This window comes from Alosa sapidissima, chromosome 16 (genome assembly GCF_018492685.1).
Source record: "Alosa sapidissima isolate fAloSap1 chromosome 16, fAloSap1.pri, whole genome shotgun sequence".
NCBI lineage: Eukaryota > Metazoa > Chordata > Actinopteri > Clupeiformes > Clupeidae > Alosa > Alosa sapidissima.
The window spans coordinates 32,705,074-32,729,031 of NC_055972.1; the positions used below are offsets into that span (position 1 = coordinate 32,705,074).

The following is a 23,958-nucleotide window of genomic DNA, read 5'->3' on the forward strand; positions in this document are numbered from 1 at the left end:
ACAGGGCAGAGTGAAGTGCCGTAGAGATGGCATCCTCCGTGCTTCTGTTTTGACGGTAGGCGAATTGGAAGGGGTCCAGTGAGGGTGGTAAGCAGGTCTTGAGATGGGCCAGGACCAGCCTCTTGAAGCACTTCATGATGATGGGGAGTGAGTGCAACTGGATGGAAGTCATTAAGGCTTGTTGAAGTGGAGTGTTTTGGCACCAGAACGATGGAGGTGGTTTTAAAGGACACGGGGACAGCTGCCTGGGCTAGTGACAGATTAGTAGTTTTGTAATCTGTGATGGCCTGGATGCCTTGTCACATGTGTCAGGGGTCAGAGTTGTTCTTGAAGTGATCCTCGATCCTTAGCTTGTGGTTGTGCTTGGCCCCTTTGATGGCCCTTTTTAGGTTAGCCCTGGATGAGCTATAGGCCTGAGCATCACCTGATTTGAATGCGACGTCTCATGCCTTCAGCAGGAGTCTGACCTCACTGTTCATCCATGGCTTCTGATTAGGGAAAGAGGTAATCCGTTTGAAGGTGATGGTCAGGTGGAGCTATTTTATCACATAATTAAGTGTGCTTGCAAAGCAGCACACTTATTGTTCTTCTTAAGTTTTATAAGTGTGCTTGCGAAGCAGCACACTTATTGTTCTTCTTAAGTTTTATTATTCCCGTCTCCCTAATTTTTTGTCAGCTCTAGCGCCTAGGCTCTTTGAGACAGAGACAGCGTTCCAACTTTAAAACGTCCGGTCAGTACCGGTGTAAGTTGCTTGCGAAAATGACGTCAGGTGGGCGTGTCGTTCGTCCGCCATATTGGATTGAACAGAAAGCGAAACAAAATTTTCACAGGTCACAAATTTGGTATGCAAATTCATATGTTTACGGGCATTTAGGTTTTACTGTGTTGTTTTGTTGTAAAGACATGCAAGGCATTCTGGGCCATGTAATGAACAGTGGTCGGCAGCACTCCATACGTATTAATATGAATAGGTGTTTCTGTAAACCTAGGGACAATAAACAGCTATCTCTGTTACAAAAACGAGCTGGTAATCGCTCATTGAAGAGGGAACTATGATAAAAAAGATGGAGCATGGAGTTGACAAAAGAATAAACAGGAAATGTCATGTTAATGTTAAATACATCTGAACGCTAGGTGGCAACGTTGTATTACATTTCACTAAATACGGTGTGAGTTTCACAAGTAAGGAAGGTGCAAATATTATGTAATTTATCATGGGAAATTATTGGAAATGTTATTTCTTGTTTATTCTAATTGCAAACCACACACATCCATTCGTAATCACACATACACTTTTAATACCTTGAAAACTGTAATACAGACAACGTTTTGGTTAATCCATTACATGTATCGGATCATCACTTTATCAGATTCTCTGTGCGTCTCCTGGATAACCCAGCAGCTCCTCCTCCGACAATTTCGTTCCGGCGTAATCTCAGAAGCCTCTCAAGCGACCATTTTGCAACATTAGTAACATCTGCTTTACCTACTCCTAGCTCATTCTTGGCACTTGAGGTTAATGATGCTACAGAGACTCTCTGCTCTACACTGGCATCTTGTCTGAATGCAGCATGTCCTCTTTCCTCAAGACCTACTCATTCTAAACCTCGTCGTCCATGGCTGACGAACAGTATAGTCTCAGTACGAAAGGAACTTAGAGCTGCTGAGAGGAAATGGCGTAAATCCAGAGATGGAAATGATCTTAGTAACTACCAGTCTTTTGCTCTTGATGAGGAAGCAGTCTCTCAATTGCTTCAGCGAAGTCGTCCAACAACATCCCCATTAGATCCTGTCCCATCCACTCTTCTACAGTCTATCTCACCCGCTGTTCTACCAGCAATCACACATGTATTTAATGCTTCACTCAGTTCTGGAATAGTTCCTTATTCTTTTAAACAGGCTAGGGTTACACCTCTGCTAAAGAAAAGTACACTTAATCCAACTGAGGTGAAGAACTACAGGCCTGTCTCCCTTCTTCCTTTCTTGTCAAAGGTTTTGGAGAAAGTGGTATTCAAGCAAGTTTGTGACTTTCTTCATCAGAATAATCTACTAGACCCTATGCAGTCTGGTTTCAAGAGTGGTCATTCTACTGAAACTGCTCTTCTGTCTGTGACTGAAGCATTGAGAGTAGCTAAGTCCTCTGCTCAGTCATCAGTATTAATTCTACTAGATTTATCTGCAGCCTTTGATACTGTTAACCATGACATTCTCCTATCTATACTATCTGAACTGGGAATTTCTGGAAAAGCTCTTGACTGGTTTGAATCTTACCTTAACCTGTTGAGGAGTACGGTCACAAATATGTGATTAGAATGTTCGCGAACCGAGAGTTCCACATTATGATGTCACAATTACCCTCAGAGATTTTCCCCATAGACTGTATAAGGAATACTGAAACTATAGATTGTTTGCATAGAATTCTAGAAGGAACTAGGAAAATAATTCACTCCTCAACAGGTTAAAGGGCGTTCTTTCAACGTGTCTTGGCAGGGACAGGTATCTAAGTCTCATGACCTCACCACAGGTGTGCCTCAGGGATCAGTATTAGGACCCTTGCTTTTCTCTATTTACACCACTTCCTTAGGTGATACCATTCGCTCCCATGGATTTGACTATCACTGTTATGCAGACGACACTCAACTTTACCTGTCTTTCCCACCTGATGACTCTAGTATTTCCCACCGGATTTATGCATGCCTTAAGGATATTTCAGCCTGGATGAAAGATCGGCACCTTCAGCTTAATCTCTCAAAAACAGAGTTTTTTGTGTTTCCAGCTAAAACAGCTATTCCCCAACAGATTAACATCCAGCTTGACTCAACTTAATTGACCCCAACTAGATCGGCACGAAACTTGGGCGTTGTAATTGATGACCGACTTAACTTCTTTGAGCATATAGCTTCTATTGCAAAATCATGTCGGTTTATGCTTTACAACATTAGGAAGATCAGACCTTATCTGACACAAGATTCCACACAACTTCTTGTTCAGACCTCTAAACTGGACTATTGTAATTCACTATTAGCTGGCTTACCCGCTTGTGTAACAAGATCATTACAGCTGATTCAGAATGCTGGAGCACGCCTGGTCTTCAATCAGCCAAAGAGGACACATGTAACTCCTCTCCTAGTTACTCTCCATTGGCTCCCTATAGTAGCCAGAATTAAATTTAAATCTCTCACTTTGGCCTATAGGACACTAACTGGATCTGCTCCTAGTTATTTTAATTCAAAAATCAAGCCTTACATCCCCAACCGCCCACTGTGGTCTTCTGGTGAGCGTCTGTTGTGTCGACCAGTCATGAAAACTGGGTCTAATTCCAGACTCTTTTCTTCAGTGGTTCCATGTTGGTGGAATGAATTGCCCAGTGCTCTCCGTTCCTGTGGTAGTTTTGGGTCGTTTAAGAGGGGTCTAAAGACATTCCAGTTCTGGCCAATCTTCACTGGTTGCCAGTGAGTTTTAGGATTGATTTTAAAATCCTTCTTATTACCTATAAAGCATTACATGGTTTGGCACCTGACTATTTAACAGATTTATTAACCCCCTACTGTCCAGCTCGGCCCCTCAGATCCTCCAGCCTGGGACTTTTAGTTGTTCCAGAAAGTAAACTGTCAAATAGGGGTGACTGATCATTTGCAGTTAGAGCACCCAAGCTTTGGAACAGCCTCCTTTATAACATCAAATCTGCACCATCTGTGGCTGTTTTCAAATCTAGTCTAAAGACCCACTTATATAAAATTGCTTTTCTTAAATAGTGAATGATTCCACTCATGTCTCTGCTAATTTATTATCATTATTATAATTTCTGTTTGTTTATTTTGTCTTGGGTACTATACTGTATACCTTTTCTATTTTCTTTTTTATATATATTTAGTTAAGTTTGTGTTTGTAGTTTGGTAGTTTACTATTTTATCATTTTTATTATTATTATTATTATTACTAATATTATTATTATTATTGTTGTTATTATTACTATTGTTTTGTTTTTTGCTTTGTTTTGTTTGTTTGTTTGTCTGTAGAGCACTTTGTGCTTTGTGCTTGAAAAGTGCTATATAAATAAATTTTATTATTATTATTATTCCTATTCAACATATACTTAGTTGTTTAAGCGCTTATGTGTTATGGTTTGTATAATGTTGTTGAATGGACATTATTTTTATTATTGCCTTTCCCCTTTTTTCCATTGCTTTTTTATTAGGCTATTGATTGAATTTATATTATTGTGTATTATAACTATTCTCCTTATTATAGGCTATTTGACCTACATTCTAATCTGTTCCCTGTTTTTTTAAAAAATATTATTATGTTGTTTTGTATTTATGTGTCGCTTTGGACAAAGGCGTCTGCTAAATCCATAACCATAACCATAATACCACCTGCGTGAAGCTGGCCCCCCATGTTATTCAAAAATGATTAAAAACACTGCTATTCGTTTGTGCCGGTTTGTGCCGTAAAAATTATCGTTTGTGCTGTTAAGGGTTTTAAGTAATTAAACTTTACCTTTTTGTGGCCAGTGACGTCACTCAGCCCCCCATACTTGTCCAAATTTCCCCAAAATAGTGTCAATCGTTTGTGCTACGTTTGTGCTCATTTGTGCCGGTAAAAGTAACATTTGTGCTACTATGTTTTTTAAGATATTCCACGTTATTTGTTACACGTGTGACGTCATCCAGCCCCCCATCAATGTCCAAAACCTTCCAAAATGGTCTCAATCGTTTGTGCTAGTTTTGTGCTGATTTGTGCCGTCAAAAGAAACATTTGTGCTACTATGTTTTCTAAGTTATTATGGTTTATTTATTACTCCCGTGACGTCACCAGCCCCCCACCAATGTCCAAAACTCCCCAAAATGGTCTCAATCGTTTGTGCTATGTTTGTGCTGATTTGTACCGTTGAAAATAACATTTGTGCAGCTATGTTTTTTAAGTTAATACGTTGTGTTACATGTACATACCTCTTGAAAAGACTCTAATTTCGTTTATTTGATGTTGCCTAGCAACGCAGCCTTCAGAGCAAAGATTCTAGAAGAGCTTCAGAGAGACACATTTTGAGTTTGTGGCCAAGTACTAAAATATCGGTTTCCATATTTCCATCGGGCGTGTCATCAGATCTGGACATCACCATATTGGAGATACTCGCCTCATTAGAAAGCATTAGGCACTGAAGTAAATCCCTAACATCGTCAAGGAAAATGGTTAATTATTGCCGTGTTTTAGGTTGTACCAATAGTTCAGACTGAGAAAAACATCTGGTGTAGGTATCGACTTCCAAAAGTTATTAAAAAAAACAGGGAGAAGGGACAATAATGCCAGAAGTTATCAGAGGAAGGGGGGCGCTTGTGGTTGAACTTGGTACTTCGTCTCCCTCACCCAACTCATATGGATCTGCGCTGCCAATAATCCGTAATTTCTCGAAATATCGCGCCTTTTCTTGTGGTCCAAGTCCTGCCCTATATGCCTTTGCATCTTAGACGCATTTTGATGAGCTTTTCTGTTGTTTAGACACGGCTACAATCACGTAAGATATCCAAAGTGCATAATACTCCATTGTACTTCATTCACTGAGTATCGCCAATATGGCCGCGTGTGCTGGGTTACCATAGTTACCGGTCAGAACGTGATGTCGGTGCAAACCCCTAATAGGGAGGAGATGTATGTTGCTAATTGGGATTTATGTTGTTTAGCGTAATGCCATGGTCATTTGATATGATGCTTGCACTTGTAACTTTAGGACTGCTATTTTTTTACTAACAGTAATTCACGAAGCACTTTAGCCCTAAAAGTAGCACCTAAGTCTGTGACGGCTTAAAAGAAGTGGCGAGGACTCACGTTGCTGACCGGACCAGGGCAAGCACACTTTCGCAGTTCCCGCCGGAAATGTAGTCTAGTTTTATTACAAATCCGAACACTAAAAAATTACACTATTAGGCTTGAAATGATCCCAAACACAGAATATGACAACATTTTCCAAAAAGCCCTCAACAAATCCAGAAAGACATCATGACCAATTTATTGGTAAAATTCCACAAGTCTCCATTGACATTAGTGCAGCGAGGGCTTACTCTGGTCTGCATAAAGGGGGATTTCCCTCCCTCCCCTTTGCAATAATCGAACGCGGAAATTGTCGAACGTTTGCGCCTCTCGCTCCGCTTTAACCCTCTCTGGTTTCGCTGTGTGGAAACTGTAGGTTATGCATGTAACTATGGATCTGTGAGACCGAGGGATGACCGTCACTACGGTCTAGAAAAGGAATGATCACCTTCGTTCTGCCTATCACCGAGACCATATGTCAACAAAGTCATGCCCATGACCTCCGGAAGCAGAACGACTCGAACTTGTAAATAGCGGAGATTGCTCCCGGTTCAGTCTCCTACCTTGAGCGCCTCAGGATGGTCCGAGCGACAAGGATAGTGACAGTCATCCCTCGGTCTCACAGATCCAAAGTTACATGCGTAACCTACGATCTGTTTCGACCTCACTCTGACCGTCACTACGGTCTAAAAAAGAGATGACACATACCAAAAAAGTCGCGAGGAGCTCTAAGCTAACCATTAAAACCTCGCTCGGTTACGGACATGAGGGCAGCGTCGCCAACCGGAGCTGGGCGAGTGACGTCCACCCTATAAAACCTGGTAAAAGTGCAAGGCGTCGCCCATGAAGCCGCTGCACAGATATCGCTTGCTGGTACCCCCTTAAGGGCAGCCCAAGACGTAGCCATACTCCTGGCGGAGTGAGCCCTTGTACCCGAAGGGACCGGCATTCCCAGAGCCTGGTAGGCATGGGAAATAACCTCAACCAGCCAATGCGACAGCCGCTGTTTGGAAAGCGGTAGTCCCTGCTTCGCCGCCCCATAACAGACAAAAAGTTGAGTGTGTTCCCTCCTCAACGACTGCGTACGGGCCAGATAAGCTCTCAAAGCCCTGACTGGGCACAGAGTGAGCAACTTGTCGCGCTCTGCCTGTGAGGCAGCAGACGGCTGGAATTGGGTCAGCTCCAGAACCTGGTTGATAGACTGCTGACTTAGAACCTTAGGCAGGAAGGCTGGATTAGGCCAAAGTGACACGCCAGTGCCCCCTAACTGCCACCTCAGGCAGTCTTCGCTGATGGAGAGGGCGCACAGCTCCCCGACGCGCCTGGCTGAACAAAGAGCCAGGAGAAAGCTAGTTTTCAGAGACAAAGATCGCAGCTCTGCATCTAAAATGGGCTCATACGGGCCTTCAGTAAGTGACATTAAAACAGTGGGCAAATCCCAGTTTGGTGCCCGCAAAGTGCAAACTGGACGCAACCGGCGGGCCCCTTTTAAAAACTGACCAATCAGTGGATGCCTACCCAAGGGCCTGTTCCGCACCCTGGTGAAAGGCTGAAATGGCCGAGGCATAAACCTTCACAGTACTGACTGCCTTGCCTTGATCCAAATAGGACTGCAAGAAGCGCAAAACTTGTGGCACAGGGCAAACCGCTGGCTCAAGACCCAAGCTGGCACACCAATCCAAAAAGATCCTCCACCTGAGTGCATAGCAAGCTCTAGTAGAAGGAGCCCTGGCGTTGTTCAGAGTCTCCTGCACAGACTCAGCTAGCTGTTCAATGACGGACTCTGCAGGGGCCAAACCCACAGGCGCAGGGCACCTGGGTTCGGATGCCAGATCTCCCCGTCTGCAGAACTGTGTGTTGGCCCTCCCTGATCCTCGGCAGGACCTGAGGTACAAGAGGGGATGGAGGAAAAGCGTACAACAAGCCTGTCGGCCAGTCTTGTGACAGAGCATCCAGGCCCAAACTGCCTCCCTGCCCCACGAGAGAGTACCACTCTGGGCAGTGAGTCGTTTCCGCTGACGCAAACAGGTCCACTTGTGCAGTACCATACTGAGCCCAGACCTGGCTGACCACCTCTGGGTTCAATCTCCATTCCCCCGGGAGTGGCCCGGTCCTGGAGAGAATGTCGGCTGCTCTGTTCTCCACGCTTGGAACGTGTACTGCCCTCACTGAAGCCAGACGCGGCCATGCCCATGACAGCAACTCCTCCGCCACCTGGAGGCACTGCCAGGACCTCGTGCCGCCTTGGTGATTGACATGATACACCGCCGAGGTGCTGTCTGACCTCACCAGAACATGTTGGCTTCGCAACCCTGGCAGGAACCTCTGCAGGGCGAGATGGATGGCCTTTAGCTCGAGGACGTTGATGTGCTCTGACGTCCAGGAGGGAGGCCACACGCCCCTCGCTGACAGCCCTTCCCAGACAGCTCCCCAGCCTGTCAGAGAAGCGTCTGTCGAGATGACTTGCCTCTTGTGAGGAAGGCCCCCCAGTGGAACACCCTGGAGTAAGAACCTCCTGTCCCTCCAAGGGCTCGGATGCAAGCAGGAGACACCCGCAACTTCACATGTCGTCTCTCGGGTGGAGCTGAAAGGCATTGAATCAACACTGCAGGGGGCGTGCCTTCAGCAGGCCCAATGGCAGTACCGCAGCTGCCGCGGCCATTAAGCCCAACAGCCTCTGGACTTTGTGGGCGGTGACCAGTCTGCCCAGCCAAAAGCCTGTCAGAGCCTCGGTCAAGCTGTCTGCCCTCCGTGGAGTGAGAGACGCCAATCGAGTCGAGGAGGACACCAAGGAAATCCGCCTGCTGGCGGGGCTGCAAGTTGCTCTTTTTCCAGTTTACCGTGAAACCCAGGGCCTGAATATGGGTCAGAACCATGTCGGTGGTGTGCCGACTGTCGTCCAGGTACGGTAGGATCTTTAGGCCCTGGACCTGCAGGGGGGCTAGTGCGGCTGCCACCACGCGAGTAAAAATTCTGGGGGCCAGTGAAAGACCAAATGGGAGGACCTGAAACTGGAACACCCTGCCTTGGAAGGCGAAGCGGAGGAAGGACCTGTGTGCTGGGCAGATAGGGACGTGGAAGTATGCGTCTTTTAGATCCAGAGACGTAAACCACTCCCCTTCCTGGATGGAACGAATCACTATTCCAAAGTGGAACATTTTGAATGGCAGCACCTTGAGGTACTGGTTCAAGGGCCTGAGGTCGAGGACCGGCCGATAACCTCCATCTTTTTTGGGCACAATAAAATATTTGGAATAAAACCCAGTGTGCCGTGCGTGCAGCGGTACTTCTGAGATGGCCTCTTTCAGAAGCACAATCCGGCAACACTGAATTTAATTATAATATTGACATAGAATGTGTATTTAGAATGTAATAGATAAATTAAATTCCTTGTGGTCAAGAGCCAGCTCAACTTTTTAACATTCTAAACCCACATTCTATGTCAACATTCTAAATAGTCCTTATCCACTAACATTCTAAACCCACATTCTATGTAAACATTTTAAATGGTCAATGTTTTCATCTATTTCTGATACCGGTAGGCTACAAAAATAAAGACTGATTTTAGGCTACCATTTTAAATGACTGAATTACTTTCACGTTAAAACATTCCACGTTCCACATTCTATTGCTTGCTTAGTATTTAAATGCGTCAGGTAGAATTTCCAGGACATTTGCGAATTCTCGAGGCATGGCAATGTCAGACAATCGATTTTGCAGACGGGTCACTGAAATTAGAGACAGGATGAATGCGCAATGCATTAGGATTTTAAATGAAGATGTACCCGAAGAGAACTCTATCCTGGAAAGGTGAGCTATTTGGTTTTTTTTATATATTATAAGGCATCATAACCTCATTTTGCGCTGTAGTCTAATAGCCTAAAGAAAGAAGTTTGTCAAAATGGGCTAGTACGCATACACCAACACCGCGGTGAATTTAGCCTGGAATTACCTGAAATTTGATTGAAATTCAAAAAATGATTAAGGGGAAATCGAAAAAGTAGGGGATAAAGTAGTTTTCTCTCTTTAATCGACCTTTTACTTAAAATGGACTTAATGATAGAAAGGTTTTTAAGGTCAAAAGCAAGACATTTAAGGTCAAAAGCAAGACATTTATAAGTGGTGTAAATAAAGGGGTTTTAGTGACTGTATAGTGATAATAAAGTTGTCGTGATTTTTATTGACATATATCCTTTAGTTTATATATCTTTTATGTAGTATCTTTATTCTGTGTAATATCATTGTTTTGTGAAACTGAAGTCTGTAGTATGTTCAGTGTGGGAAAGGAAGACTGGTTTAAGTGAAAGAGCAGGCCTGGCAGAAAATGGCATAGACAAGGTTTGGTGCCAGGAAATGTAAGCAAAACCTAAAGAATGGCACAACCTAAAGAATGTAGGAATAACAGGATGAGAGGGCAAAGTTATCTGTAAACATAGAGTGACTTGTCTGGGATGACTTGAAGGGTATAAAGGCTGGACAACAGCCAGAGGATGTTAGCTCACTTTGCTCACTGCTCACTTGCTTACTTTGCTTTCACTTACTTGCTTGCTTCACTAATGCTCCGGAGTGCATTAAAGCCATCATCTGCAGTATACATCCACGGTGTGCGGACTTCTTTTGAGTTTGTATTATTTAATATGGATTTGACACCACATAATTGGCGAGCCAGCCAGGAGTTGGAAAGGACAATATTTAGGCATCATCTCAGAGTCCAGGGTTTGTTCAGGGGAGAGGCTGATGCGCAACTTAAACTAAGGTGAGCAACTTTTGCTTAATAGCAGCTAGACTCCTCTGATCAGGCTGTACACTGAGTTATGAATACTTGTCTAAAACGTCCTCCAGTCAAAGAATCTTGCTAAAACAAAGACCAAGGGATTAATACTGCAGATTATGGTAAGCATTTGTGTGTACACTAATGGAAATGATTTTGCATGTGGAAAATCAAAAGAAATCAGAAGTTCTGCATGTGGAGAACTAGGCAAATTCCTGCATGTGAAGGAATACTATAGCCATATCAAAGAAGTTTTGCATGAGGAAAACTTAAAGTTCTGCATGAGGAGAACTAACTCAATTCCTGCATGAGAAGGAATGAGAGAGATAAAAGTAACAGTTTTGCATGTGAAAAACTGAAAGGTCTGCATGTGAAGACCTCATTTCCTGCATGTGGAGGAAATAATATACTAACAAGTTGAGTACAGCTGATATCAGGTCTGAATAAGTTGAAGTTGAAACACTCCAAGAGCGAGTGGATGGCCAAGTAAGGCACCTGGTGCCCGGAATAATGTTTAATAATGTTGTGTTAAAGTTGTGGATGTAAAGCTAAAAGAAGTGTTGAATGGAAGTATACTTGATTTTTAGTATATGTTGCTGGTAGAATTAGAAGTCCATGGCATTGGTAAAAGACGTCATATATTTGCATAACTTGTGATTAAGTAGAAGAGGCTGTGTGTGTGTGTGTGTGTGATACCAGGCAGAGGAGCTGCTGGTTGAAATAGGAAAAGGTGGGGGCTTGTGTAAAGGTCTGCTGGGGACAAAGGATGTAGGTCTGAGATGGTTAAGGCATGTTGAACTGGGAAATATTGGAAAATATTTTTGGGGAATGTTTAATACTGCAAAGTGTTGGGTTGAATGTCTTGGTCTTCCATGATCAAAATATTAGAAATGGTTGATAATGAGAATGTTGTAGTGGGAAAATGGTTTTGAAAGGTTGGTAACGCCAGAACAGAATGGTTCTGAATTACAGTGGGCAGTTGTCCGCAGAAGTGGAGTGCTGCTTGCTGAGAATATAATATTACCATAATAGATGGGCAAGGCAAAAGAGGAATAGCTTCATTGCTTGACACTGAGGCGGTCATAGTCACTTTGACCTTTTAAAAATTGAATTTGCAATAATGAGAGATACAGAAACAGTTCTGCTAGTTTTTGATTTTCTTTAAAAGACTCTACAGTTCTATGTTAAAAGATTTTCATGATACTGGATAAAGGCAAATTATATTAGTGTTTACATACTTTAGTCATTTAGCTTATGTGTATAAATAATTCACTATGGTAGTAGTCCCATAATGTATAGTGTATTGGTTGGTTAATAGTCTCTTTAGGTTTCTGTTCTGCTTAAAAGGTCATTTCAAGTTAGCCTTGTTTATAATAAGAGTATTATTACAAGTTAGAGAGAGTTAGTGGGAAAAATCACATCTGTGCTATGCTGTGGATGAGTAGGCCTACTGACAGATGCATAAGTAGGCCCATCATGGTTAAATATAGAGTTTTAAGATCCAGGATTTGGGATGAATGCTGATGGCGGTTCCAGGTGTTGGAAAAGTGTTGTTGTGTCCAGTGTTGACTAAGATATATTATGTATTAGTAGTAGTAGTATGTTGGCAATTGATAGGTTATATTAGTGGTAGCCTACTAATGATATACAATATATTAGCTTATCAGTAGGTGGTAGGTTCAACTGTTAAATTAGCATTGTTAAGGATATGATAATTATGATAGTAGTATTAATAATATGTCTAAATTAAATAGCTTAGCTATTAGCATGACTAGGCTAGGTTTGCATAGTATTATTAGGCTCAGATAGCTGTTGGCACTATTAGGCTAAAGCTGGGTCAGCAACTGGCATTACTACACTGGATAGCAGTATTGAAGTTAATTTGGTTCATGGTAACATTGTTGAAGCTTAGGTATGCTTTAGAAAGATTTTGTGATGGATTATAGTTCATGGAGGACCACAGTGTTATTGGGGGAAAATAATTGAATTTAAGACTCCTTTGGATAATGTTCTAGACATATACAGGAACTCCATAAGGTTTATCAATAACTCACATTGCAGTTATATGTCTGGTGTATTGTGGTATGTGTGTCATGAGTATCTGTGTTATGAGTGAACACCTTGTGGTGTTATGGGTGTTAATATACAATAAGATCAGGTATTGTTTCCATGTACATTTACAGTTAAAGGTACAGGTGACTGTTTAGCTCTGAAGAGGTGGTTTGGGCAAGGTCATTTGGTTTTAGAGCTGTCCTGCTATGTGGAAAAGGTTTATGGCTATAGGCTATGGTTATAGCCTTCCCACATAGTCCTGTTTTTGTTAAGAGTTGGAAAAGGGGTTTTGTATTGTCCACATCACTGGTTGCATAAGCCAAGATCAACTGACATATGATAATAATCAAAAAATGGTTAATATTTGAAATAACGGCGACACTGAAAAAGACTGACTCTGACTGACTTAAAACGTTTTGGATTACTACTTTATATTTAACAATCTAGATGATGGGGATATTGATGGTTTCAGAAGATCTCTGGGGTTATTTAGTTTCTACCTGTCAAATGGTTTGAAGAATCATATGGTATAAGGCAGCAATTGTTGTTAGCACTGAGGGGTTATTTGATGGAAAGTGGTGCTAAGCTGCTTGGCCCTAGAGTATCATTTGTTATTTACATAGCTATACTATAATTTAGATAATACTGTTATAATTAAGTGGTTATAGGGTTATATGGGGTGTTAGTTAATTTGCTGTTGGGGGTTTTATGGGAGCTCAGTACAGAGGGAACTGAGTAGTGACTTCCTTAGCAAAATTAGTTTGTGAAATGTACTGTGGGTCTATTTATTTCTAACTAAGAATATGCATAGCTTAAAGTTTTTGTGTAAAAATCATAGAAATGGGAAATTGATTTATACTTGGCATACATAAAGGAGTTTAAGTATATCTAGCCTACACTTATACTTAGATTTATACTTAGAGACTGTATATGTACTATAGTATATTTCTACTGAAGGAAAGGTTTAAGGATACTTATTTACCTATAGCTAGAGGTTGGATAGATAGATGGATGCTTTAGTGATCCCCAAGGGGAAATTCAAGAATGAATGTTGAATGTTGAGAGGAGGTATGATAAGGTATGATAAAGTTAATTTCATAAAATTCATTTAGTAAATTTTAATATTACACTTTTGATAAAGTTACAGTGCTAAAGGATATTAAAATACATGGAGACAATTAACAGGAAGTATGTTTTGGTGGTGAGGAATGGCATAACATATTAGACCATTCACTGTGGAATGCAGCATATGGACAGTAAGAGCCTCAAAAGTATAGAATTATATAAGATAATTACTCTAGTAATGTTTAGAGAAACTGGGTAAGCTGACTAATGGTAAAAGGAATGCCATGGTCAACCAAGTAAGGTCAGTCATAGTGGAAATAGTAGGAGAAAGAGGTATTTAAAATGCTCAAAAACATCTTGACATCTTGATAGATTACTACAATAGGAGATAAGAGGCAGAAGTAAGGAGATGACTTGGGAGTGAGTGACCATGACTGTAGGAATAATAATAGATGCAGATGTTATAGGAAGATATAAGGGATAAAATGTACAGTTAATGGTAAATTACAAAAGGGCAAGATAAAGTAGATGATAGATAGAGAGTAATCTAGTAAATACTACAATCTGCCTGCAGCATGATTTCCTCATTCCCTCCAGCTAAACAGTAAATGTAATGCTGCCTCTTATATCTAAGGGGGGAAAGGCTTATTACCAGCCGTGTGAGGACATGCTGATGTGCAGGGGTTAATCCAAGTACTCCCTGTCCTGACTGAGTTCTGAGCAAGTTCAGCACAACAGTGCTGAGCATGGACAAACTGAAAAGAGATAAGGACTCTGAGGCCTTTGTTAAGGCAACAGTGGCAAGCTGGAGAGCAAAGAGGGAACTTGGAAGTGCAATGGAAGCGCTTGCAGCATCAAAATGACAATACAGGCACCTATGGTGACCTAAGGCTTCAGGTCTGGGGAAACCAGTAGCAGCACCATCCTCAACACTATGGCAGTAGGAGCAACCATCACAGGTGTTCCCAAACCTGTCAGTCTACTGGCCTATGGATACGTATTATAGTTGGCACAGTCAAGCCCATGGCAGCCACAATCTCCACGTCAGTGGGGGTGGAGACTCAGACACGATGGGAATAACTAAGGCAGAGTGAGAGGAAATTACAGAGGAGGCATCATGTGAGAATGGACATCTGAAGCAAGACAATCATCAGTTTGTTTTGACTGTCAAAGACGTGGACAAAAGAAACAGGACAGGGAGAGGGAGGAGAAACCTAGACACTAAAGGATGAGCCCAACGAGCATGCCTTCCTCTTCCCTTGTGAAATAGCATAGTTTTAAGGAGGCCTAGAGAATTCTACAGGAGAAGGTGTATACCAATACTATCAAAGGGAGTTGATGAGGAAACCATGATGAGGGACTATCTTATGGGTGAGCCCACCTGATACCCAGCGATGCCCTGACTAGGTACAGAGAAGGTAGTTAAGACATCTCAGGGTAAGTAGGTAAATACTTTGTTAAGCAAATTTAAAGTATGATTACTCTTATTCTTACCTTTAGTATATTTTTATTGTTATTTTGAATAGAAGTGACTACTGTTTAATAATTGTAAATGCAAATGTTTTGATCAAATTAAGTGACAAAGTGATAGCACTGCTATTTCTAATGTCAAATGACACTTTTTCAGGATAGGTGGTGGTGTAAGTAGGTAAGACTAACTTGACTATGTCCTAGGGACTGTTACATATTAAAATATTACCTCTAGATCATGGGAGTTCCCTAGTGGTCACTCACACTCAACAAGTCTAAGTAATAGAATGATTTAGCTTTAATGGGAAAAATAAAGTTTGTAGAAATATTGAAATGATGTAATATATGCTTTACATGTAACTAATGTGAAGCCAAAAGATCTTACGTACTATACTATGACATTTGATAAAGAAAGCAATAGATAAAATAAAGAAAGCAGAGAAATAGGATTGATAGAATAAGAAAATAGAACTAGGATTTACTAATAGTTTAGATAGCCTAGATAAATTAGTATAGGGTTAGAATAATTAGGAATAGAGGTAAGCTTAGTTTTTGAAGAATAAAACATTATAAAGGTCTATGACATGCAGAGAAAATTGGAGTAAGGTATGTTGAAGAAATGATGAGATTACTGTATGTCCTAGAACAGCTAATTAATATAGCTTACATAATAACCAGTCTTAAAGTAGTATCCCAAATTGACAATAAGTAAAATAACATTTCTTATAGGGAACTTTGTTTAATCTCTATGCAAAAAGAGAATAGATGGAATTAGGATCATCATAAGTCATTGTCAGAAGATTAAAATGTTTTATTATTTCAGGAATAGAAAAGCTGGTGGAAAGATGTTGGTCTTCATGGAAGGAATGGAGGTCCACCAACTCTATTCTGTTAATCACAGTAACAAAGGGGGGCGAACCCCTGGTAGAATGTTAAATTGTATGATTTGTTACATTTGTTACCTTGGGTTACAGATTTTTTATAATTTTTCACTGTCATTATTTGATTAATGTTTTAGTTGAACGTCCCTTTGGGGAAAAAAGAGTCTGCTGAATACCATTACTGTAACTTTAATGGTTAGTGGCATTTATATGATACTAACCAGATACTTTCCCAACAGATACAGTATTTGATATGGTGTTTTCCTTTGCGCATATTTGGGATCTATGCGCAAGGGGGGAGTAGGAAAGAGGAATATTTTTATTGAAGGATTTTCATAGTTACAGGAAGTTATTGATGATAGTCTAACAGATGTCATGTGTATAGTCGTAATATCAGGAAAGTGATAGTATTGTCTAAACCATTAGGTCCCAGAAGGATCATGAAAACACTTAGTGATTGATTACATTGATATGATAAAAATAAGAAACTTTGGTAGTGGTGTGTAGGGGTTTTCAGATGATAAGGGCAAATGACATGTTAAAAGGGAGAATTGCTAAAATATATGCCTCAACAGATTTAAACTGGTTTGATGCCTTACGCATTGCTTCGATGCAAATAAGGTCACAATAAAACCAGAGTAATCACTTTTTGCATTAAAGATAAAAGCTGAGAGGTCCACCAGAGGCCCACCTTTGGATCAGCTCCAAGGATAAATGAGAAATTATATGGAATAATTGTCCTTAATTCACAGAACAATTTATAAGCAGGAAAAGGACTTTCAGAAGGACCTACAGGAAAAGAGTCAACAACCTACAGTATACTGCCTGGGGACAGAAATGATCCTGGCAGAGGTGGGTATAGTGTTTTTGGCATGTATGCTCCTGTTCCCCTGTTGATTGTAGACTTTCAGGCAAGGAATCCAGTGAGGAAGGGGGGACATTGTCCCAGCAACATCTGCCTGATAACAATCAGGGAATGGACAGAAAACGGCAGAGATCCCAGTCCATGACATACCACCAAACCACCAGGAAATGAGCCATTCAACTGTTTTTTCACAAGTGAGGCCGACAAAGAAGACTCAGGTAACACAGAAATTATTGACTGACAAATCTTATCAACCACCAGGAATCTGGAATATTGGTGAATCTTCCAATATGAACGCAGTCTGTTATGTGCTTGAAGCACTAAGAGAACAGGTGGCTGCAACCTTCTGGGTAGCTATGCACCACTGGATGATGTTGGATCAGATATTAGCCAAAGAAAATGGAGTGTGTGTCAACGTAGGAGTATATTGCAGTACTTTTATTCCCATAACATAGCTATGGCAAAACTAATAATGATAGAATGCTAGTTAAGGGGGCATTAGGAGGATTAGAAATATGGCTAGCACAAATAGGAATAGTTGTAGGAATAGGTTTGCTTGTATTTGTGCTTGTTTTCTCTTTGTTTCTTCCTTGTTTGAGATCCATAGTGCTTAAAACAGTGGCTGGGAGAAATGGATCACTGCTGTTGATGAATGAAGCAAATGGCAACCCTAGTGGAAGGAGATACTAGTGCCAGGACAGATGACAAGGAAATGGAAACATGACAGTGATGCCAATGATGCCAGAACTGATGCTTCTCATAGAGGATTGGATAAAGGAGGAAAATTAGGATACAGTATGCTGGTTGGAAGCAAAACCAGCTCTTTCATTGATGAAGTGGGATTGGGTGTGGACTCCACTCCGCCCAACAGCCAAGCCACTAATGTTCTCAGAGCATATGAGATGGAGTGCAGAACTAAGACAATGGCTTTTGTTTTTGGGAATTGCAATATTCGTAACATACTTCACACTTGAAGCGCAGCATCCAACATTTGCTAATACATCTGCGATTGCATTTACACTCTGCCATCTCCGAGGAACAAGCAATGGACTAAAAACTGTGTGTAATGAGAATGTATTATTAATAGTTTGGTGTTAGTTTGTTTTCAGAGAAGAGGGTCATTATAGCATGTAACCTATCTTCATGTAGAATCTTAGAATATTATAGGACTAGCTCTATCTGAAAACACCCATCAGGAATTCTGATGTGATCTGTTTGCTCATTTGATGAATTTTTGGGGATGGAAAAGCATATGTGTAGTTGAAGGAAAGTTTCTCCTCTCGCTTGTTGTAAACAAGTGTTGCTGTACAAACAGGACAGTAGAAGAGTTTCCCTTATGAAGGTTTTTTCCTCTAAAAACAAGAAAAAAGAGGTTTTCCCTTAAGGGTTTTCGCTTCCACCGAGAGGATTTGAAACTTGCCATTCTATTTGATAATAACACTACACTATTGGATTTGATTTTAGTGAGGGTTGGTTCAAGGGTGTAATAACAGTACTAATATAAGTGTTTTATGTTTAGCAGTGGTATTGGGGACAATTGCTTAAACTCATAGTTGCTGCTGTGTTGACTGGTTTGCTTAGCTGATTGTTTGAAGTGTGACTCAGCTTAGCAGCAGTATTTTCTTGATAGTAGGGGAGGTGTTAAAATAGTGATAAATGTTTGATCTTGCTGCATAAGTGAGCACTTCATGCTCAAAGGGGGGAATGTCGTGATTTTTATTGACATATATCCTTTAGTTTATATATCTTTTATGTAGTATCTTTATTCTGTGTAATATCATTGTTTTGTGAAACTGAAGTCTGTAGTATGTTCAGTGTGGGAAAGGAAGACTGGTTTAAGTGAAAGAGCAGGCCTGGCAGAAAATGGCATAGACAAGGTTTGGTGCCAGGAAATGTAAGCAAAACCTAAAGAATGGCACAACCTAAAGAATGTAGGAATAACAGGATGAGAGGGCAAAGGTGAAGTACCATATATTACTTGGTCAGTTATCTGTAAACATAGAGTGACTTGTCTGGGATGACTTGAAGGGTATAAAGGCTGGACAACAGCCAGAGGATGTTAGCTCACTTTGCTCACTGCTCACTTGCTTACTTTGCTTTCACTTACTTGCTTGCTTCACTAATGCTCCGGAGTGCATTAAAGCCATCATCTGCAGTATACATCCACGGTGTGCGGACTTCTTTTGAGTTTGTATTATTTAATATGGATTTGACACCACAAAGTTTAAAGGGGTGGTTCAGGATTTTGGACATAGGACCTCATTTCCAAGTAAGCAAGTGTGATATTTATCAGTGGAGACCGTTTTTAACACGTTTCATCCAGTCGTTCTAATTGCAGAGTTCGCAGGTGCTAGGCTAGCGCAAGTCAACGGTATGTGCTAGCCTGCCACTAAAAACAGTCTTACCTACTCCAAAGGACACTCGAGGCAAATTCAAGACAATCGATGTAAATGTCTGTGTTGATAGAACAGTGTAAGAAATACAACTACCCTTGCATCGCGTTGCAATAGTTATACTTTGTTCCCTGAAGTTGGTAGTCATTTTGCATCTCAGCGGCGGACTGATATTACCAAGGCTACTACTAGGTATCCCCATTGGAGTGCGCTTTACTGTTTACTTTTTGGCGCAGTACTACTAACTGGAGCAAGTATAATTCTGCCGCTGCTAAGACACTAGTCCCTCAAAATGTAATGCGATCGTTGAAATGCAAGGATAGAATAATGTTAGAAATAAAACTATCAATACAGACATTTACATCGATAGTCTGGCATTATAATTTATTTGCCTTGGGTGTACTTTGGAGTGGGTAAGACTGTTTTTAGTGGCAGGCTAGCACATACCGTTGACTTGCGCTAGCCTAGCACCTGCGAACTCTGCAATTAGAAGGACTGGATGAAACGTGTTGAAAACGGTCTCCACTGATAAATATCACACTTGCTTACTTGGAAATGAGGTCCTATGTCCAAAATCCTGACCTAATTTAATCTAAAAGCTGTCAGAATTATAATATTTTTTTGTTTGTCTGTTTTATATATGGCTATTGTGGTCAACATATGGACAGGCATAATGCTGGTAACCAAGCAAATATTTTTGTACATTATATTTCAGTGTATATTTCAATATCACATTAGTATTGATGAAATAAATTCATAATGACAGTTTTTTAAAGTTGTCTGCAATTTGTGAAAACTGAAAACATATCAAAATGTGATTTGTGATGATCTGTGCAGGTTAAATATGTCTTATATTAAACAAATACTTCTTTTTCTTTTTTAAGAAATAAATGCAACGGTGTCTTATAGTATTTGGTGAAATATATATGGTATTTTATTTTATAGTCATCTGTGTAGAAAGATTTACTTAATATGTTAAAAGGGGAAAATCTGCAGAAAGGCTGGCACTCATTGAGCACTCATTTGAGTGTGGGAAAATGTGAAAATGTTGCAACTTAGCAGATGGGGGGAGGGGAGCACAGTAAGGACAGTTGAGCAGAGTGATTGACAAACTTGGGGGAGGGGTGGGGGAACATGATCATGTCAGGTGAGGCAGGCCATGCAGCAACCCCAAACCTCCCTGAAATTGGTCAGGCACAAATTAAACACAAAAATCTTACATTACCCTTAAATATGCATATCTTTTCAACTGTCGTTGAGAACTGACAATGGACAGTTAGTCATCTATGGCTAACACTCTGACCGATCAGAGGTGTCTTGATTTTTTAAGCTGGACAGGATTCAGGAGGATCAATGATATTGAACAGGAATCTACAATTGTATTGATTGGTGGAACAAAGATTTGAAAAATACTGTGATCTGGCATCTTTGACTGCCTACTGCCTATTAAAATTCACATTGGTGATGTAGCTTACAGGTATTCCGGCAGCAAGAAGGTGCTAGGCCATATGGGAGGAGACGCGGCACAAGGCCTGGCGTAAGGCCACAGGAGGTGACTTTTAAAGTTTCGGTTCTGCGGAGCAACACAACTACCCGTTACAGCTCCAGAAATGGTAATATCCTTTGTTTTTTGTTTGTTTGCTTTAGATCAATAGGCTCATATGTTATGTGCAATGACATTTCATCTTGGTTGTTAGATAGATAGATAGATAGATAGATACTTTATTGATCAATAAAGGGGAAATTCAAGGGTCTCAGTAGCATACAGACATCACACACAACATGCACTTGCAGAAGAAATGGTAAACATAAGTATAAGTATAAACATATAACTAAACTCTACTGTACAATAAAGACAGTAGAAGATATTAGAGAAGAATTTAGAAAGTCCAATGTGCTTGAGGGTGATCAAGCATAAGACGCTTGTAGTGACAGGGCCGGGACTGGTAAGGTGCTAAAGGGAGTGAGTGTCATGGTGAACGTGCAAAAGTAGTCCAACCATAGTCCTTTAGTTATGTGTGCATGACAAGGTGCTCAAGAGAGTGAGTGTCATGTAGCCTAGAAATCTAGACACGCCCCTAGCGGCAGCAAATTACATTTGCTGCCAGGGCTAGTCTAGCAACTCTCTGTTGGCTTGTGAGCTCCAGAAATCGAAACTTAGGCTAATCAGGCAATTGAAATCGTGTATAGAGTAGTTTGGTGGGCTTAACATAATGATTGATGGCAGAGTTGCAACGGTTTGGCTTGAATTCCCTGCTACTTGAAAACGAATAGCCTATCCTATTGCGTCCTATTGCGTGCAGAGGGAATTTAAAAGACAACTGATTATCCCGCCACTCGGACTGAGCACTGCGAACGGTGAGTGCCCAGACCCTACATTTTAATGTGGGTCTGGCTCGCCAGGCTAAGTGTCATGGTGAAGGTGCAAAAAGTAGTCCAACATTAGTCCAACAGTGCAACAGTGCAAGAGTAAGGTCTAGAGACCAGCATAAATAATATGGACAAATAGGAGAGTAAAGAATAATGTAGACAAGGTAAAATAAAAAACTATGTCAGTGCAAGAACAGGTTGAGGTAATAGGGTTATAGCCATTCATTCATTCAGTATTGCAGCAGAAGCCTGACCGCAGCCATTGATCATGTGTGCTAATATAGCATGAAAAACAGAGTAGCAGTAAAACAGTAGTGACAACATTAGGCTGTGTACATTAGTAAAACAGTAGTAAAGCAGTAGTGGGCAGTCAGTACTCAAACATGGAGAGGGTGGAGAGGCAGACAGACTAAGCAGAGAAGTCTATCTCTCCTCTTTCCTTTAGTGAGGCATTGAACAGTTCAATGGCCCTAGGAACAAATGACTTCCTCAGCCTTTCAGTTGTGCATGGCAGTGAGCGAAGTCTCCAGCTGATCAAGCTCTTTTGCTTTTTGATAGTGCTGTAGAGTGGATGACATTCATTGTCCAAGATGTTGATCAGTTTGTTTAGGGTCCTTTTGTCAGATATTGAAGTGATGCACTCCAGTTCAGCTCCCACTACAGAGCCAGCCTTCCTTACCAGCCTGTCAAGTCGCCCAGCATCCTTCTTCTTTGTCCGTTGTTAGTGGTATTTACCTCTCTATCACAATGGTGAAACTATTACCAATATGTCCTTGTTTACATCCGTTCACAGACGCCACCGAGGCCTGTAGGGTGGTAGTGCCTTTGGACCTCAGCCCTGGAGAATTTCGTCAGGCACGGGGACAGTGTTCTGGACAATGTTCCTGAAGTGCCTGACGAATTTGACCTATGCAGGGTCAATGGGCAAAGGGAAGTTATACGTTTGTCTGAAGACTGTCCCATGGACATCAGAAGAAGGGGAGCCTTAATGAGATCAAACCTCTACCTTCGGCCCAAGGTATGATAATATATCACAGAGTCAAATTTCTTTGGGTGATATGTCTATGTAAAAATTACGGTATATGTAATAAATGTAAAACTGTACATCAGGTTTTTAGGCCAAGTATGCTTGCGTATACAAGGAATTTGGTCTCTGTATTTATCCCATCCATGAATTAGTGAAGACAGTGAGGTGAAGCACACACTAACCCAGAGCAGTGACTTGTGGCTTGCTACAGTGGTGCTCAGGGAGCATTGAGGGGTTAGGTGCCTTACTCAAAGGAATGTGGGCATGGGAGAGCAGTGCTTAATCACTTTCCCACATTTTTCCTACTGGTCGGGGATTGAACCGGCAACTCTTCGGTTCCAAGCTCGAAGCCCCAATCAGTTGGCCACGGCTAACCATCATTGAGAACTCAGATTTGAGGAAGGGAACAAAACAGTTTTTAATATTGTCATTTCTTCTTTTAGATATCCACCAGTGAACCTGAGACAAGGCAGGTGTTGTTAATTCTATCATTTTCACTTGCTGAAATATTTATTATTTTTATTAATCATTTTTTTATTATTCATGTTACTTTTAGCATGACTACATTTCTTCCCACAAACACACACACACACACACACCTGTTTCGATTTAACAGACACACCATACAGAGCTTGTGTGATGTGAATTGTCTATTCTAGTCTGTGGTATGGACACAGAAAACAATGACTAATTAGCAATAATGTATTCAACAGTGTTGCCAGCATGATTCACCAATACAAGGCCGGAATGGATGCATGTGGAAAATTCTGGCAGCTGGCCGAAACATTGGATTCTTCATTGTACAAACAGCCTGTATTCACCTACAAAAATTGTCACGGCTAAACTTCAGATCCCTATTTGGTACACTGTGGAGCCCAGAGGGCAGTAATAGGAGGGAGCTGGAGGAGTCCACAATGTTTTTTTATGAGGACTGGCTTGTGTCCATTGAAGGTTGGTCATGGCAGATTTGTTATGACTTTGTTGATTTGAACATACAAATAACATGACACAGACAAAATTAACACACGAATGTCATATTGTCAATATGTCAACAAAGGGAAAGATCGACATAAGCCTGGAGGAGATTCTCATCTTTGTGACGGGTGCAGACTGCCCCCCTCCACTAGGCTTCCTGCACCACTGCACTATTGATTTCTTTGACCAGGAGCCAGGTGCAAGAAGGCTGCCTTATGCATTAACCTGCAGCCTAACCCTGACACTGCCTAGAGGGGTTGAGAATGAGGCAGAGTTCAAG

The 23,958-nt window shown here is 41.2% G+C and overlaps 2 long non-coding RNA genes across 2 annotated transcripts; both read left to right on the top strand.

Moving 5' to 3' along the window:
* Nucleotides 1-9,290: 9,290 nt before the first annotated feature.
* Nucleotides 9,291-22,688, top strand: LOC121685524. The gene is made up of 3 exons (XR_006023383.1): nt 9,291-9,619; nt 20,777-20,919; nt 22,470-22,688. It is a non-coding gene; the product is annotated as an uncharacterized LOC121685524 (long non-coding RNA).
* On the top strand, nt 11,916-18,746 carry LOC121685514. The gene is made up of 3 exons (XR_006023372.1): nt 11,916-11,927; nt 14,295-15,134; nt 15,325-18,746. It is a non-coding gene; the product is annotated as an uncharacterized LOC121685514 (long non-coding RNA).
* Nucleotides 22,689-23,958: the final 1,270 nt, after the last annotated feature.